The 17,616-nt window shown below is 41.2% G+C and overlaps 1 protein-coding gene across 8 annotated transcripts in view; it reads left to right on the top strand.

Annotated features, from left to right (window-relative positions):
• RAI2 (retinoic acid induced 2) overlaps positions 1 to 17,616 on the top strand; it is a 388,924-nt gene that overhangs the window by 102,305 nt on the left and 269,003 nt on the right. For 5 of the 8 annotated variants that reach the window (XM_038586944.1, XM_038586939.1, XM_038586943.1 and 2 more), the window contains one exon: positions 12,523 to 12,667. The exons of the other annotated variants lie outside the window; for them this stretch is intronic. The gene's annotated coding sequence lies outside the window, so the exon portion shown is untranslated. The remainder of the gene's footprint in view (positions 1 to 12,522; positions 12,668 to 17,616) is intronic. 8 annotated transcript variants of the gene reach the window in all.

Genomic DNA, 17,616 nt, shown 5'->3' with positions numbered 1-17,616 from the left:
TATTTAGGCCAGAGCTAGACCTGAAGTTGTGTCATACCTGCAATCAGCCTTCTCTGACTTTTTCCAGGGACCTCATTTGTTCTTCCCAGACCACCTGTGTCTCCTTTACCAGACTCGCTGGCCTCCAGCTGACCTGGGCTGGGAGCTCTGGTCTCCTCACCCTGTTTTCTTAGCAGTCCCAACCCTCATGACCCTGGCAAGTGGGAGGCATTAACACCTAGGATCCAGAGAATTCTGTCTGTCTTTCATGACCCACAGACAGAAGGCCTACTTGTTGACCTAACTTTATGACACTGTCCCTGGCACCTGGAGCCCCCTGAGACTGACCTGGTCCCATTAGCCAAGGCTGGATCAACGGTACTTTATTTCTTGCTTGGCATTTCTGAAAACTGAGAGGTTGCTCAGGGATTTCTGAGCCTTGAGTTGATTAGCAGTTAATGATGTGTGTTTTGATGAGAAAATAAAAGATTTTGTTTATCCACTTGAGAGGAGGAAAATTAGCAGTAAAAGGAGAGAAGGAAAAACACAAATTCTCAGCTTTTCAATGGGGTTTTAAGTGGTTTGGGTCTGCTGAGTTCTCAACCATTTCAAGAAAATTCTCTAGGTGTTGATTTTATGTATTGGCTCTCAGAAAAATTCATGGAGTGTTCAGTCCCACCTAAAGCTGGCTTCCCACAGAAGGCCAGAAGGGCTGCTGGACAAGTCATTTTTACTATTCAGAGAATGTGTGGATACAACCAAGAGGTGCATTTATACTTCTGCCTGAAATAAGGATTGAGGAGCCCATAGGGACCAGAGGCAATTTCCAACAGTGGGTCCTCCAACCAGGATCATGGTCTACGAGGATGCCCCCAGCTGGGTCAACATGTAGAGAAAGAGTGTTTTCTAAACTCAGTCTTGGTCCACCACTGTTGAAGTCATGGGGAAGATGTAGAAGAGCTCCATAAAAGCAGGATGCGGGACGCCTGGGTGGCTCAGCAGTTGAGCATCTATCTACCTTTGGCTCAGGGCGTGATCCTGGAGTCCCGGGATCGAGTCCCACTTCAGGGTCCTTGCATGAAGCCTGCTTCTCCCTCTGCCTGTGTCTCTGCCTCTCTCTGTGTCTCTCATGAATAAATAAATAAAATCTTTTTTTAAAAAAGCAGGATGTGGTCATCTAAAAGGGATAGGCTTTAGAGCCAAACCAAACTGGGTTTGAATTTCACTTGACTATTTCATATTTCTCAATCACTTTGAGTCTCAGTTCTCATTTATAAAATGAACCAGTACTATTGGACTTGCAGGGCTGCCATGAAGATTAAACAGTTCGATAAGTAAAATTAATGAGTGCAGATCAGGGTGCCTAGTGAAAGTTATTAACCTTCCCACCTCTTCCCTTTTTTCCTATAGAAAGTCTGCACTTTTCACTTTCCAGAGCACACATGGTCTTTAATGGCTGGCATTCAGAACAAATGGACCAAGGTGGTTAATATCTTCTGGGGGGCTTGGGTTTTTTAAAAAAACAACTCACCAGGGAAATAGTAATTCATAATCTCCCTTTCAGGCATCCCCTGATCAGATCAACAAAGTGTCTTTTATAAAATGCTGATGTTGGAATTTGACAGGTGGCTTGGGCCAGTGAACTCAGTTGGTTGGAGTTAGGCAGTCAAAGCCTTGATTTCCCAATAGGCTAGTAGAAGAAGCAATGTTCTTTGATGTTAGGTAGTGCTACTCAGGCCATTTCGGCCAGTCCTATCACAAAGGAATATTTATGGTTACAAGTGGGCATAGATGAGAGGCTGGGTGAGGGTCTTTTTCTATCCACTATCCCTAAAATGACAACTTGAAGTGCATATCAACGGCCAACAGCATTATCTTTGCTTAGCAAGAACAGTCCATGTGGTAGGAAGTACCTGTGGGGGAGCCTCTGCTCTGAAGATTTGACTGGTGCTCATGGGCAGTCGTAAGTCTGAGAGTGAGTGAGAACATTAGAACATCTCAACATCTCAGCTATTCTACAACAACCTCCTTCCATTGAACTACCTTTGCCTCTGGGGTTGTAAGAGGCAAATTGTGACTTGGGTTATCTAGGAAGGAGTTATTGAGGGGGCAGCTTGTACAAAGGTTTGCACACTATAAAGATATTGCCACTGTCCAGTGGATGATCCTCCAAGATCATAGATACATTTAATAGAAGATCATAAAAGAAAGCCCAAGACTTCATTCTCATTATTCTATATTTCAAATTCTTCTTTATTTCTGCCCTTTGGAACACAACAACATTGTGTTCACTCCACTTGGAAGGAATTTTTCATTCAGTGTAGGGGTTTATCAGAATTTCCTTTTCATTCTGGCACCAATTTAATTCTGTAGGATTATTTTAATGGAGGAGTTTATTTCCCAATTAAGCAGCAGTTTTCAGAAACATCTCTGGCTTTCAGGTAGCTTTAGTCTGCCCAGAAAAAAACCACAAGCCATTCAAAGAAGCTGGTTATGAATTCCTCATGAGATGGGTGATGGTTCATAGCTGAGATTGGCAATTTGTTTAAATAGGAAGAAGTGCACCTTGGAATAGCTCAAAGTCTTAGAAGGATAAAAGAATATTCAAGTTTTCCCATATGGGGCTGTTGGTAGTAATGGAGGGGAGGGGTTTGTCACCTGCAAACAAAAGGACATAAGCCAAGTTGAGAAGTCATTTAGGGTGTGACTGAGGTCAGAACCATATGGAGAAACTCCATGGGATGTTTTATTTCTTTTGGGGGGATAAAAGGACAAGAAGATTTTCTCCAGTAAAAGCTAAGCCTCTCCACATTCCCTAAAAGCTTAGAAGTATCTTCTTCAAACAATCTCAAGCCAGGAAATAGAACAACATACATTCCTGGTGTCCAAAGGCCTAGTGCTTAGATTTGTCCGGTGAGATAATTGCCTCCTGCACACAACTGTGTGAACTGATAGTCCTGTCGCATGTTTGACCCTTCCAGGTTCTTCTTCAGCCTCTTTGGATAACTACTGGTTCTTTAGAAACTATCTGAAAAGCAAGATCCACCAATGGGTGCTAAAATTAGTGGGTGAGGGGATCCCTGGGGGCTCAGTGGTGCCTGCCTTCGGCCCAGGGTTTGGTGCCTGCCTTTGGCCCAGGGTGTGATCCTGGAGTACCAGGATTGAGTCCCACATTGAGCTCCCTGCATGGAGCCTGCTTCTCCCTCTACCTGTGTCTCTACGTCTCTCTCTCTCTGTGTCTCTCATGAATAAATAAATAAAAATCTTTATAAATAAGTAAGTAAGTAAGTAAGTAAATAAATAAATAAATAAATAAATAAATAAATAAATAAATAAAATTAGTGGGTGAACATTTGAGGAAAAACAGACTCTCTTTCTGAAGGTATTTATTAATTACAGAGGGGAAAAACAGTAACCTAATGTGGAGCATCATAACAGAAATGCTTTAACCCATCGATCAAGATTAATACCACTAATAATTAGGCATGTCAACATCATATGCCCTGTCATATGCCCTGAGAAGGGTACATTATCGCTTCTATAGTATTCTTGCCTAAAGTGCATAACTTCAATCTAATTAGGAGAAAATATCAGACAAACCCAAACTGAGGGACAATCTACAAGGTAACCGACTAGTACTCTCCAAAAGTCTCAAGGTCAGAAAAGACAAGGAAAGTCTGTGGAATATCACAGGTTGAAAGTGCCCAAGGAGGAGTAGATTCTAGAACAGGAAAAGGACATCGGTGAAAAGACTGGTGAAGTCTGAATTAGGTCTGTAGTTTAGTTAATAGTACTGGGCTAAAAGGGGTGCCTGGATCACTCAGTTGGTTGGATATCTGACTCTTGGTTTCTGCTCTGGTGATGGTCATGGTCTCGGGGTTGTGGGATCTAGCCGTGTGTGGAGCCCGGAGTTAGGCTCCACACTTCCCTGTGAGTCTGCTTGAGATTCTCTCCCTCTGCCCCTCCCCCCCTTGCATGCTCTCTCTCTCTCTAAAGTGAATAAATAAATCTTTAAAAAAATAGTACTGTGCTGACGTTAATTTTCTGGTCTTGGTGATTGTACTGTATTATAGAGGATGCTAACATTAGGGAAAACTGGGTAAAGTGTATATGTGAATTATCTGTACAAATCTGCAACTTTTCTCTAAGTCTAAACTTGTTTCAGAATAAAAAGTTAAAAGATAAGTTTCCTGGAAAAAGCCCCAGCAACCACCTAGCAGCATAATATTGCCCTACCAAGTACCTCAGTGCCTCACTGAACCAGATGGGGGTGCGTAATTATCTTTCTCCACATTCTGTGTTTAATTTCTACAAGTTGTAACTTGTGCAGCTCATCTCAGTCTCATGGGTAGCCTAGGAAAATGATATTTCATGTTTCAGGACTAAAAGGATAAAATTGAGAAGAGCCTCTCCAATTTGGTTTCACAAGCTTTATTACTTGTGAGAAATGCGTCTGTGAACAGGGAAATGCCAATGATGTAAAAAGATATATTTTTTTTAAAGGCTGAAACATGGAAGAGAGATTTTAAGGCATGAGGACTGCCAATTATTCGATTTTTTTTCCTTAAAAGCTGTGTACTTCTTTGGAGTCAGAATCCAATTGTTTCAAGTCTTTATTAATCAGTGACACCATTCATCAAATGGACACACTGGCATAATGAGCTCTCATAAATGCAGTGTTTGTGATCTTTCTTGGGTTATTAGAAGAAGGAGAGGGGGTGGAAAGAGTGAAATCACGCGGTCCCCCATCTACTTAGTCTAAAACATACTTACATATGCCACACCAAATTAACATCCTGTCATCTTTTCTGTTTCATCTCTCTCTCTCATCTCTATTTCTCTGTCTCACTTTGTCTCTTTCTCTTGCATGTATAATGAACGAACCGAGGGCACCCCCCTCCCCAGCCCTTAATTGAGGCAGTTCAGGTCAAATCATGATTGTTAATGGAAAGAAACCAAATCATTTGTCACAGAGCTTAATTTCGCCTGCATTGCCTGCTTCCCTGCTGTTATTGTACTTACAGTAGATGATAAAAGCAGTTGCTACAGCCTCTTCACAGGAAAACAAATCCCAGCTGCAATCTGAATCAAAGCACCTGGGGCTGTGGATCAGCTGGGATCGAGCAGCGCTTTTTCCAGCTTTGGTTGCTCCTCAGATTGATTGAAATGAACTACACCATTTTTGAATGAAAGTTAACTCCTGCATTTCCAAGTACTGTCTTTGGTCTCAAATGAGTGAGCCCTCAAGGTCACTCCTGAGAAAATATGGAGGCCTCAGCGCCCTTTGCTCATTATACCACCTCAGGACTTCCAGACTTCCCCCAAGTTTCTAAAACTACAGTTCATGGGCTCAGAACCTACTGTGTGCTAAGATGGAAAGTGACTATGTACACACTGAAAATTGGAGGTGTTGTCAAGAGGCCAGGAGAGCAGGTCCTTCCTGTGGGGAAAAAAACCAAAGCATTTGAGCCTTTGTGAAAATGATAGTTCTGTGGCATCCCATGATTTCCACACTGTCTCCAGTTTTCACCCTGTTGACTAATGACTACAGAAGTGGAGCTAGTTTTGAGACCTGACTTACAGATGGAGAAATAGGCATGTCTTTGCTCATAAAGGTGGTTTAGGGATTACTTGATAGCTGGAGGTCATGATCAGCCTTATGGCCAGCTACCTCCACCCCCAAAATAACCACGTGGGGCTCTGTTGGGGCCAGTCTAAAGTGTGCATCAACGGTAGAGTATTCTTCCCTTTCAGTAGTCCAATCCTGGTCATGGCTCAATCCAGACTGTGTGTGTGGGCAGAATGTATGTGTATCTTGTGTTTATGTATGAGTGGGAATGGGGTATTGTTCGACATGAGAGAGAACAGAGCCTTAGAAGAGACATTGAGGGATGCCAGGCATCTTCCTGAGATGACCCATTCGTAATTTCTGAAACCATTGCCTTTAAAGACTTACTCTGTAGGTCAAAGATTTCCAAGTCCAGCTAAACATCTGAATCACCTGGAGAAGCTTTAAAATGCAGATTCCAGGGTTCCATCCTAATCTTATTGAAGCAGAACTTTTAGGGGAAGGTCCAAGGAAAAAGTCTCCCCTCAGAGTCCAGCGGGTAGCTTAGACTAAGCTCCAGGTTTGAGAACCATGCTTTTCACCATTACTAACCAATCACTATCCTTTGACTTTATGGGATACAGAGAACAAGTCATAATAACTTAAAATATATTAAGCACTTATTATATGCACAGTGCTAAGAGCTTTACATGCAGTCTAATTTAGCCCTCACAATAGCCCTATGAGAAAGGTACTATTATTCTCATTTTGAGGAAACTGAAACTCAGAGAAATTAGGTAACTTGCCTGAGATTTCCCAGCTTTAAGTGAAGAAATCAGGATTCACATACAAATGGTCTGACTCTGAGTCTAGGTTCTTACGTATTAGGCCATAATGCTTTGGGACACTGAGTATTCTCTTAGATCATTTGGCCCCAGGATGGAAGGGAGGGAGGGAAATAACTACTTCAAAAAAGAATGAAGCACAGTGTGCATGTGTATGACTGTGTGTGCTTGCACACATGAGTGTTAGCAATGTGGGGAGCAGATGGAGAACTGAAGAAACTTGTAGATGGGTGAGCCTGGGAGAAGAAGAGTGTGATGGGATACCAAAACAAGAATGAATTTTGGAATCAAGACTAAAGTGTGAATCTGACTTCTGCCATTTGTTAACTACATGATTTTAGGCAGGGCATTTAACCTCTCAGGGCTTTGGTTTCCCTATCAATAAATGAAAATAATAATACCTATATTGCAGGTTTATAGATTACAGATAAGGTTTATAAACTGATCTGTGCAGCATAGATCCTCAGTTATGGTAGTCATTACTAAATGTTAGTATATTGCAAAGGAAAAGGTCAGGAATCATCAAAGTACTGATGTCCTAACCCCAAATCAAAGCTTATTATCAGAAATAGTATCTGAAGACATAATTCCCAGTGGCTAGAAAAAACTCAGAACAAAATTCTTTTTAGAAAAAACTGCCTGGGAAACATTGCATCTTTAGATATGAAAGAAAGTAATCTAAAACACAGTTGTTTTCTGACCCATATGAAGAGTTATAGAAAAACTAGGAGGCTGATAAAGTCCTGAAGAGTGGATTTAAGTTCTTTCAGGTACCAAGATGGTCATAATGGATTAGTTGATTTTATCTCTTCTTAGCATCCTGTTCTCAAAGGCAGCCTTGTGTTTTCAGGCAAGATGATGCTGGTTCTAACCTAGGGACACAAGGGAAGAGACCTCAGGGAAGAACAAATTCTTCCCTAAGATGAAGATTGTATGTAGCCCAGTGTGTCCATTGGCTGGACATGGTCTTTGGAATTTTGCTGATGAGTTTGGACCCTAAATCTCAAAATGATGGTGGAAGATGGCAAGATATTTAGAAATTGTTCTACAAAAGCAAGAAAGGGACTACAGCCAAAAGATGACTAAGAGGGAAAAATAATAGTCCTCCATCATAGGAAGAATATAATGGTCCCAAGGAGAGTAATTAGATAACATAAAGAGGATTCTTGAGAAGGAGAATTCAGACTCTCAGGAACATTTTCTGCATGTCAGGACTTGTGAAATAGTGTTCCAAGAGAAGAGGCAGAAACTGTCTTCACTGAATCATGGAAAGTCAAGTGAAAATTGAACATGATAAAACACTCCAGCTGGGCATCTCCAATCTAGTTCTTGAAGATGCATTTGACAAGACTTAGATTTAAGAAAGATTTTGAACTATAGCCATAAGAATGAACAAGATATTGCTGCATGGAAAACATGGATAAATCTCACTCATGGAAAACATGGAAATCTCATTAAGTAAAATGTTAAGTGAAAAAGCTAGACACAAAGATGCATATGGTATGATTTCATTCATTTAAAAGTCCAGAAGTGGTCAAATTCATCTATGTGTTAAAAGTCAGGTATTACGATTATCTTTGGGGTGTAGTGATTGGGAAGAGACACAGATTTCAGGGGTGCTGATCATGTTCTGTTTTTTTTTTATCTGGGTGCTAGTTATGTGGGTGTGTTCAGTTTGACTATCCATCGATTTGAGCACTTTTCTGTATACATGTTGTATTCAAGAAAAAGCTAATAAAATAAAGGTTTTATCTATAAACAGAGATCAATTTTTTAAAAGAGAAACAAATCCAAAATATCCAACTTCAGAGTTTATTTCTAACTGCTTCACCCATGAAAATTTTATCTTTTCTGGTACTGCAAATTCTTCAACTTTATATGCTGGTCAGAATAATCTTTTATTTTTTTTTTTTAATTTTTATTTATTTAGGATAGTCACACACAGAGAGAGAGAGAGAGAGAGGCAGAGGGAGAAGCAGGCTCCATGCACCGGGAGCCCGACGTGGGATTCGATCCCGGATATCCAGGATCGCGCCCTGGGCCAAAGGCAGGCGCCAAACCACTGCGCCACCCAGGGATCCCACTGGTCAGAATAATCTTAATGTCAGTTTGGGTCTTCTGAGAAGCATATGCTAAGATGGGATTAGATGTGCAAGAGATTTATCTGAAGAAATTTATTTGCGATATAAAGGGGAAGGAAACATGGAAAGAGCTTTTAGGCCAAAATACAGATATGACACCTTTGTAAGGAGAGAGGGGGAGGATAGAAGATTGAATAGGAAGACCTTCAGACCATAGCATGGTCCTAAGAAAATCTTGGCCAGTTTGATGGGATGTTTTGAGCACATACTGCTCAGTGTAGGAATATTGCACTAGGCAGAAATAGTGTTTTCTAGTATCCTTGCCCTGCTTAGTCTTGGCTGGGTGCAGCCCAGAGGATGTGTGGCCTTGGCTTAAATACAATGGTGAATTTATTTATTTATTTTTTTTTTTAAATTTTTATTTATTTATGATAGTCACAGAGAGAGAGAGAGAGAGAGAGAGGCAGAGACATAGGCAGAGGGAGAAGCAGGCTCCATGCACCGGGAGCCCGATGTGGGATTCGATCCCGGGTCTCCAGGATCGTGCCCTGGGCCAAAGACAGGCGCCAAACCGCTGCGCCACCCAGGGATCCCACAATGGTGAATTTAGAGGTGCAACAGTTTGAGGCTGTCAGTCAAACATACTCCCAGCAAGCAGATCCTCTTGAAGGGAAATCTGGGCCAGTGCATGTCCATGCCCATCACACCTAGGTATGTAGTGATGATGCTCATGAGATAGGAGTTGGCTACAGGTTGCTCCAGGCACAAAAGTTAGCTAGCATGCTATAGAAGTCAAGGTGAAAGTACTCCAGCTTATTTCCTTACTGCTTAATAGTAAGAAAAGAGGGAAAGACAAAATGTGTCAAATACCACATAAATATAGTTGTTTCTAAATAGCATTTTTCAAAGCTTGCTGAGAAATGAAGAGAGCTTCTTAAAAGAGGATAAAATGAAAAAAAAAAAAAAAAAAAAAAAAAAAAAAAAAAAAAAAAAAAAAAGAGGATAAAATGCTTCTCATGTTCCATTTAGGCCCGCTTTTTAGAGAATATTCCTTTAGCTACTTAAAGTGACTCTTGTTATATTCCATCAGGGTCATGGCACAAGATAATGTGAGTATTGTGATACTAGGGTTTTGAGTCCTCTTTCATTGATTTAACTACCCAAATTCTCAAGGATGAGAAGCTGGTGGTTTGAATTAGTGGCATCTTTCCCACAACATATAGGTTTCTTTTTCCATTTATCTTATCATCTATACCTACAAACAAAATCCAATTACTAGCCTCCCTAGGGGCCTTTAATGTATTGACAAAATTGCTGACTTCATTGTGATATCTCTTCTTTAGGCTAGCTGTTCCTCCTGCAGGCTACCACCACAGATTCCCACAATTTAAGGAAAAGTAGAATTGTTCAACTGTCTATTCTTTAACAGTGGGGAGTGGCAAATTATGCAACATATATAGATGCAAAATACAAGGAGCACTTCTCGTTCAGACAAGATAATATAGACACATATCTTCTTGTGCCTTCCTGATAAGGACAACTATAAACCCTGGAACAAGAGGTGGCCAAAGATCTCTGAAAGGTGGTAAAAAGAATACAAGGGAATTCCCTCAACCTAATATAGGGCATGTACGAAAAGAAACCACAGCTAACATCATACTTGATAGAGAAAGACTGTATACTTTTTCCTGATGATCAGAACAAGGCAGTCATGTCTGCTTTCACCACTCTTATTCAAAAAAGCACCAGAAGTTTGAGCCACTGCAATAAGAAAAGAAGAAAACAAATAAAAGGCGCACATATTGGAAAGGAGGAAATTAACTGTCCCAGTTTACAGACGGTATGGTTGCCTACATAGAAAATTCCAGAGAATCTACAAAAACCTCCTAGAACTAACTAATAAGTTCAACACAGTTCCTGGAAACAAGATCAACATGTAAAAATCTATTGCTTTTCTATATACTAACAATGAACATGAGGAAACAAATTAAAAACACTTTATGGTCACTCCAAAAAAATTAAATCTTTATTATGAGTCTAATTTATAGACTCTGTATGCTGAAAATTACAAAGTGCTGATGAAGAAATCAAAGAAACCTTAAATAAACCAAAAGCATAGCACAGGGCAGCCCTGGTGGCACAGCAGTTTGGCGCCGCCTGCAGCCCGGGGTGTGATCCTGGAGTCCTGGGATCGAGTCCTATGTCGGGCTCCCTGCATGGAGCTTGCTTCTCCCTCTGCCTGTGCCTCTACCTCTCTCTCTCTCTCTCTCTCTGTGTCTCTCATGAATAAATAAATAAAATCTTTTTTAAAAATGGTAATTAAGAGGTCAACGTTTCTTTAAAAAAAAGCACAGCACATTCATGAGTTCGAATATTCAACATGGTAAAATGTCAATTCTTTATAAGTGGATCTGTAGGTTTAATGGAATTCTGATAAACATCTGAGCAATTGTTATGGCCCTAGAAAGGCTTATTCTAAAATTTATATGGAAAAGAAGGGAACCTAAAATTGTTAAAACAGTTTTGAGAAAGGAGGAAAAAAACCAGAAAGAATCCATATAATCAATATTAAGGCTCACTTCGTAGCTACAGAAATCAAGACAGGTTGGTACCAACAGAGGGTTAGACTTCAATCATTGGAAGAGAATAGAGAAACCAGAGAGAGACCCGCACAAGTGTGGCCAAATGATTTTTGATAAAGGAATAAAAACAATTCAGTGAAAGATAGCCTATTCGACACATAGTACCAGAGCATTGGACATCCAGTTTTCACTATGAGTCTCTACCAAGGAACCAACTGATAGAAGGAGTGAAGGAGGTAGTCGAGGATGGTGGTAGTCTGCAACTTATGAAATGCTCTTGCCACGTTTGGGGGCATTCCCTGTAAGGCGGAATGTCCGTGACTGAGAAACCAGCTCTGTCCCATGCAGACAGCAACGTGGCCATCACAGACTGGTGGGAAATTCTTTAGTGAGTGGGACCAGGTGGTGGAGCTGTATGTTCGGCGGAAGGCACGAGAGCCAGGCAGAGAAGCAGACCCCAAAGTCTGATCCTAGGGCTGAGGCCAGTGTGGGAGGGGGTCACGGAGAGGATGACTGGGGAGTGCTGTGACTCAACTTGGTGGCTGAGCGACGCCCTTGGGAACACAAGGAGCTCGGACGGGAGATCCTGTGTCATGTCCCACCCAACACACTGCTGGTCTGGTTCAGAAATTGGGCAGGCATAATCGTAGGGATGAAGAGCATGAGAGGAGTCACCTGCGAGGGGCCGAGGTGGGCAGGGGCTGACGTCGAGCAATCTCCCAGGAGCCCGGATGTGGACCTGGCACAGAGAGGCCACAAATGCAAAGGACAGCAAGGAAAGCTGCTGGCCGTCCTGGCAAGAGAGATTTCACCTTGTTCTCTTTTCCTCTTTCTCTGAAATTGTTCTGCTCATAAAATTCTAGATTTTGAGAAATTCTAGCAGCTGAAAACAGCATGATTAAAGCCCCTTCTAGGGGATCCCCGGGTGGCTCAGCGGTTTGGCACCTGCCTTCAGCCCGGGGCGTGATCCTGGAGTCCCGGGATCAAGTCCCGCATCGGGCTCCCTGCATGGAGCCTGCTTTTCCCTCTGCCTGTGTCTCTGCCTCTCTCTGTGTCTCTATCATGAATAAATAAATAAATCTTAAAAAAAAAAGAAAGGAAAGGTAAGTCTGACACCTGGAGAGAGAAGAGAACTTGGTTTGTGTAAAGCTGTGTGTGTGTGTGTGTGTGTGTGTGTGTGTGTGTGTCTGCTGAACATCATTTTCCCCGTCGGAAGGCTGGGTCGTGTGGGGTCATCTCTGAGCCTGCCTGTTCTTGGTCCTTCACGTGCCGGTATTTCAAACACCGTCGTGTTATAGTTGGCATTGTTTTCCCATCCAGCAAAATAATTTAGCTCTCCAAAACCAAATCTGAGTCTATTTTCCTCTTAATCAAAATCCACTACCTATTATTTCATGCCCCATGACTCCAGGTCTCTTTCCCGGCTTTAATTTTTGTTTCTGGTCCCCTTTTGCTGATAAACATGCACTCTTCTTTGTCTCCTGCAGCCTGGCTCCTCGCTTAGCTTGTACGGAGCTCCCCACTAATGTGGACAAACCCTGATACCCTCAGGTGACAGTCACATGGCTCCAAACCCAGTCTGGCCACCTGCTTCCTCCACATGGAAAAGGAAGGTTGTAAGGCTCGTACTAGGTAAGGTGTATTGAAGCCCCTTGGGAATAAGAGACCAAAGCACAAATGTGAGGGGAGAGAATCGTGATTAGCCATGGCTTACTGAAGGCGTCTTACCTAGAGAGAAGGAAGGTGGGTTCTGTGGGAGGTGTAGGCCATGCCCCCTCCCCATGATGACAGTCAGGTCAGAAAGATGGGACTTCATGGGGAAGACAGCTAGAGAGAGCAGAGCAAAACCACTCAGAGCACTGAGAGAGCCAGAGATAGAACTAAGCTCTCCTGCCCCTGGCCCCTGGGCACAGGACTCTGAGCCCTTTGTTGAGGCAGGAGCAGGCCTGGGAGGCGCTGCTGGGATGAGAACCACCATGTACGGGGCTGGCCTTCCAACTTGGGCAGAGCTGTGGGCTTCAACCGTCTTCTTATTTATACTTGTCCTTAAAGTCAGATTACAATATCAATTGCTCACCTACTTCCTCTCTCCGCTTGTTTTTGTCACATCTCTTGATCCCAGGATGGCCCCTACCCCATCTGGGTGAAGCAAAACAGAACAAAATAAAGCAAAACAAAACTAATCCTCTTACTGCATCTGCAGCTATCTCAATAAAAATCTACCCCCCCCCCAAAACCCCTATACAGTGTAAAAATCAAGTAATATTGCAAATGAAGAAATAATGTTTGCTAGTGAAGGAGCCTTTATAGCAAATGAACAATCTTCCTTATTCTGTATGTGCCTGTGTAGTTATTTTTTTTTAATTATTTTTTTTATTTTAAGAGGGCTTCATGCCCACATGGGGCTTGAAGTCATGACCCCAAGATCAAGAGTCACATGCACTAATGACTGAGCCAGCCATGGACCTCTGCATGTATAAGTTTTACATCTGGATTTTGTATACTTAGATCTTCCTAAAGTAGGATCCTATTATGTTCAGACCTTAGAGTTTGTATTACTTACCTAATACCTCAATAATATCCTCTTATATGTTCTCCAACTCTTTGGTTGCTTACAATAAGTGTTTATTCTCATTCTCACAGATGTGTAAGTTGAATGAGGATTGGCTGGTCTAGCTTGGGCTCAGTTGGACAATTCTTCTTCAGAGTGCAGACCTAGACAAGTTTGGGTCTGTGAATAGTTTGGCTCCAGTACTGGTGCACATGTGTCTCATCCTCTTTGTACTAATGGGCTACCTGAGGCGTGTTTTTCCATTTTTGATGACAGATTTACAAAAGAGGCAAGCAGAAACATATGACATCTCTTAGGGCCTAGAATTGGCATCCCATCCCTTTTGCCTATATTCTATTGGTGAAGCAAATCATACTGCCAAGACCAACATCAATGGGTAGGAACATGTACTTCCCCTCTTGCGGAGCTGCAAAGCCACATTGATGGCAAAGGTCATGGGTACTTGGAGGAGTGAAATATTCAAAGTATTAACACAATTGGCCAGAACTGGAAGACAGAGAGAGTGGCTTTGTGTAGGGAATGACTCAAAGGAATCCTGTTAGCTTGCTAGGGCCTCCATAACAGAATACCACACCCTGGGTAACTCAAGTTTATAGTCTCATAGTTCTGGAGGCTAGAAGAACAAGATCAAGGTATGGGTTTCTTCTGAGGCTTAACAGATGGCCACCTTCTTGTTATGTCCTCCTAAGGTCTCTTCCCTGTGCACATACATCCCTGATGTCACTCTGTGTGTTGTAATCTCTGCTTATAAGGACAAAAGTCATATTAGAATACACCCTAATGGCCTCATTTTAACTTAATCACCTCTTTAAATGCCCTGTCTCCAAATACAGAGTCATTTTCTGAGCTACTGGGGGTTAGGATTTCAGCATTTAAATTTTGGGTGGACTTAATTCAGCTTATAAGAGGCATTATCTTTTAAGTAGCTCAAAGTACTTTATAGGGGAATTTACTGAATTGGTCATTACAAGATGAAGAATTCAGGGACAAGGGAAGTGGGAGGAATCCAAATAAGGCTGTTAAGGTGAATTAGACCAACTTGAGAGAGCAGCTATAGAATAAATACTGGAATAAAGTTCTCTTGTGACAGATACCTGGGATTTTTCACTGCCTAAGGCCACCTGAGGTTGCTTATTAGTGAAATAAGTCAAAGGAAATATAAGAGAGAAATCAATCTGCATTTGGCAATAGGGGTCTGCATATTTTAATCCTGCTGACCTCAAAATCAATACAATTCAGGCCAAGTGTTCTGGTCACTTTTGTCTTAGTCACCCCTACAAAAATTACCTGTCAGCAGTAGAGTTTGTCATTTTGAGAGGGGAAAATTTAGTCTATAGCATGAATATTCCTAGTGGAAAGGTACAGGAAGCCCCCAACCTGAGTAGATAACTCTGCCTACAAGTCAAGAAGCCTGGTGGCCTCATTCTTTGTAAAACAACAAAATCCAAAACTATTAAAAGGCCCCTTTATAATTTAAATTAATGAAGCTGGTGGCAAACTTTACCAAAAGTCACCAGAAGAGAAATGGTTGGATCCATTAATATGATTAGTCATATGCTTTATTGTTTACTTAGGAAAGATGTAATCTGTGTGGTTTAAAGATGATAGCTTCTTCCTTAATTTTAAGGAGAAATTCTCCTTTCAGAGAATTAGGGGCTAGTAATGGATTTTCTAGTAATGAAATTAGTGTTAATGCATCCAATATACAAAGGCAGTAGTAACCATTTAAAAGCAAAGGAAGCACAACTGTACTATCACAGACTTCTAAACCTTTTTTGGCTGTTTCCTCTCATTTTAAAATTCACTGTGCTTTCTACTCTTGAAACTTGGGAGTTAATGAAGTGGGGAGTGTAGACAGGATGGCAAGATCCCTATTTGCAAAATAAATCTCTCTTTTTTATTATGTAATTTACAAATGTCAAGCATCAGGATTCAAGTGAACGCTGAAAAGCTTTTATTTCCTTCCTATTCTTGGTGGTGGGAGGTGGGGTGGAGGTGGGGGTTTAGAAAAGGCAGGAACTCTTTTTTCTTTCAAGATTTTATTTAAATTGTAGTTAGTTAACATATAGTGTATTATTAGTTTCAGGCATAGGACTTAGTGATTCATCACTTACAACAAGTGTCCTCCTTGATCCCCACACCCAGTTACCCCATCCTCCCACCTGCTCCCCTCCAGCAACCTTCAGTTAGTTCCCTATAGTTAAGGGTCTCTTATGGCTTGCCTCCTCTTTGTTTTTATCTTATTTTATTTTCTTCCCTTCCCTTATGTTCATCAGTTATGTTTCTTAAATTTTACATATGAGTGAAATCATATGGTATTTGTCTTTCTCTGACTGACTTATTTCGCTTAGCATAATACCCTCTAGTTCCAGCCACGTCACTGCAAATGGTAAGATTCTTTCTTTTTTTTTTTAATTTTTATTTATTTATGATAGTCACAGAGAGAGAGAGGAGAGAGAGAGAGAGAGAGAGAGAGAGAGAGAGAGGCAGAGACACAGGCAGAGGGAGAAGCAGGCTCCATGCACCAGGAGCCCAATGTGGGATTCGATCCCGGGTCTCCAGGATCGCGCCCTGGGCCAAAGGCAGGCGCCAAACCGCTGCGCCACCCAGGGATCCCCGGTAAGATTCTTTCTGATGGCTGAGTGATATTCCATTGTACATATATGCTACATCTTCTTTATCCATTCATCTGTCGATGGATATCTGGGCTCTTTCCATATTTTGGCTACTGTGGACAATGCTATAAACATTGGGTTGCAGATGCCCCTTCGAATCACTATTTTTGTATTCTTTGGATAAATACCTACTAGCACAATTGCTAGTTCGTAGGGGTAGCAGCACTCTTCTGATTTTCAAGCAAATTATACAGATTTTCAATGAAATGGATCCAGATTGAATTGGAAAATGAACTGAAATAATGCTAACAGCCTAGAGCAATGCTACAGACCAGCAAGTACCATGCATGGCAGGCAAGGGTGGCTTCTATTTATTCACTCATTTACTCATCCTTTATGTACATATGCATTTCTTTCGCTTTTCTTATTTGATGACTTTTATCATAGATGCTGAGTTTTCAGTGAGGCACTTATGCTAACACTTTAAGAGTATCTCTCTAGAAGAAAAACTTTTCTTAAAGTTGCTGGGCATTTTTCAATAACATTGAATTAGATAGGGTTTCCTCAACAGATGGGCACCAAATACAGATACACAGAACAGAAGACTTTTTCCAGTGAGTCTTCTATCCTCACCTCTATGTTATGTATCATTTGCCTGTCCTTCTGTCCTAGGCAATCCGATTCAAAGTTGTCCAACTTAACGCAAAGCTCAAATCAACACAATGACATTTATTTGTTCATCCATCGCACCAATTTTTTGTCATCCCTTTGGATTGTCTTTCTTTTTGGGGGGGGGGTTGTCTTTCAAATGACATTGGAAAGTAATCTTGAGCCCTTGTTGGTAGAAAATGTATTTTTCTTTTTTCTTTTTTGTTCTTTACTATTTAATTTTGTTTTATAAATAGGTAATACATTCATATGATTTGCAAATCAGAATAACATAAAAATCTATGTTGAGAGGTCTCACTTCTATTTCTTCCCTATGTTCCTGTTACCTGTTCCTTTATCCTTTAGAGGTAATCACTTTTATTAATTTCTTATATATTCTCTAATACAATGCAAGAAAATATAAAAACATATTCTTTTTCTTACACAAAAGATAGCATATATGTGGCCCTCTACCCCAGAGGCATGCATTCTGGAGTTAGTACCAGATCTGCACGGAGAGATCTTACTCATTCTTTTTTTTTTTTACATTTGCATAGTATTCCTTGCATGGTTCTCTTGGAGTTTATTTAGCCAGTTTCCTATTAATTGTCATGGGATTGTCCTAATCTTTTTGCTGTTATAAGCAATACTGCAATGAAGGAGTTGTATACATTTTATTTTATATCTGTGAGAGTGTATCCATAGACTAAATTCCAGAAGTGAAATTATTTGGTCAATGGATAAAT

The sequence above is a fragment of the Canis lupus genome, chromosome X (assembly GCF_011100685.1).
Source record: "Canis lupus familiaris isolate Mischka breed German Shepherd chromosome X, alternate assembly UU_Cfam_GSD_1.0, whole genome shotgun sequence".
NCBI classification, from domain to species: Eukaryota; Metazoa; Chordata; class Mammalia; order Carnivora; family Canidae; genus Canis; species Canis lupus.
This window is presented reverse-complemented; position numbering and strand designations above follow the sequence as displayed.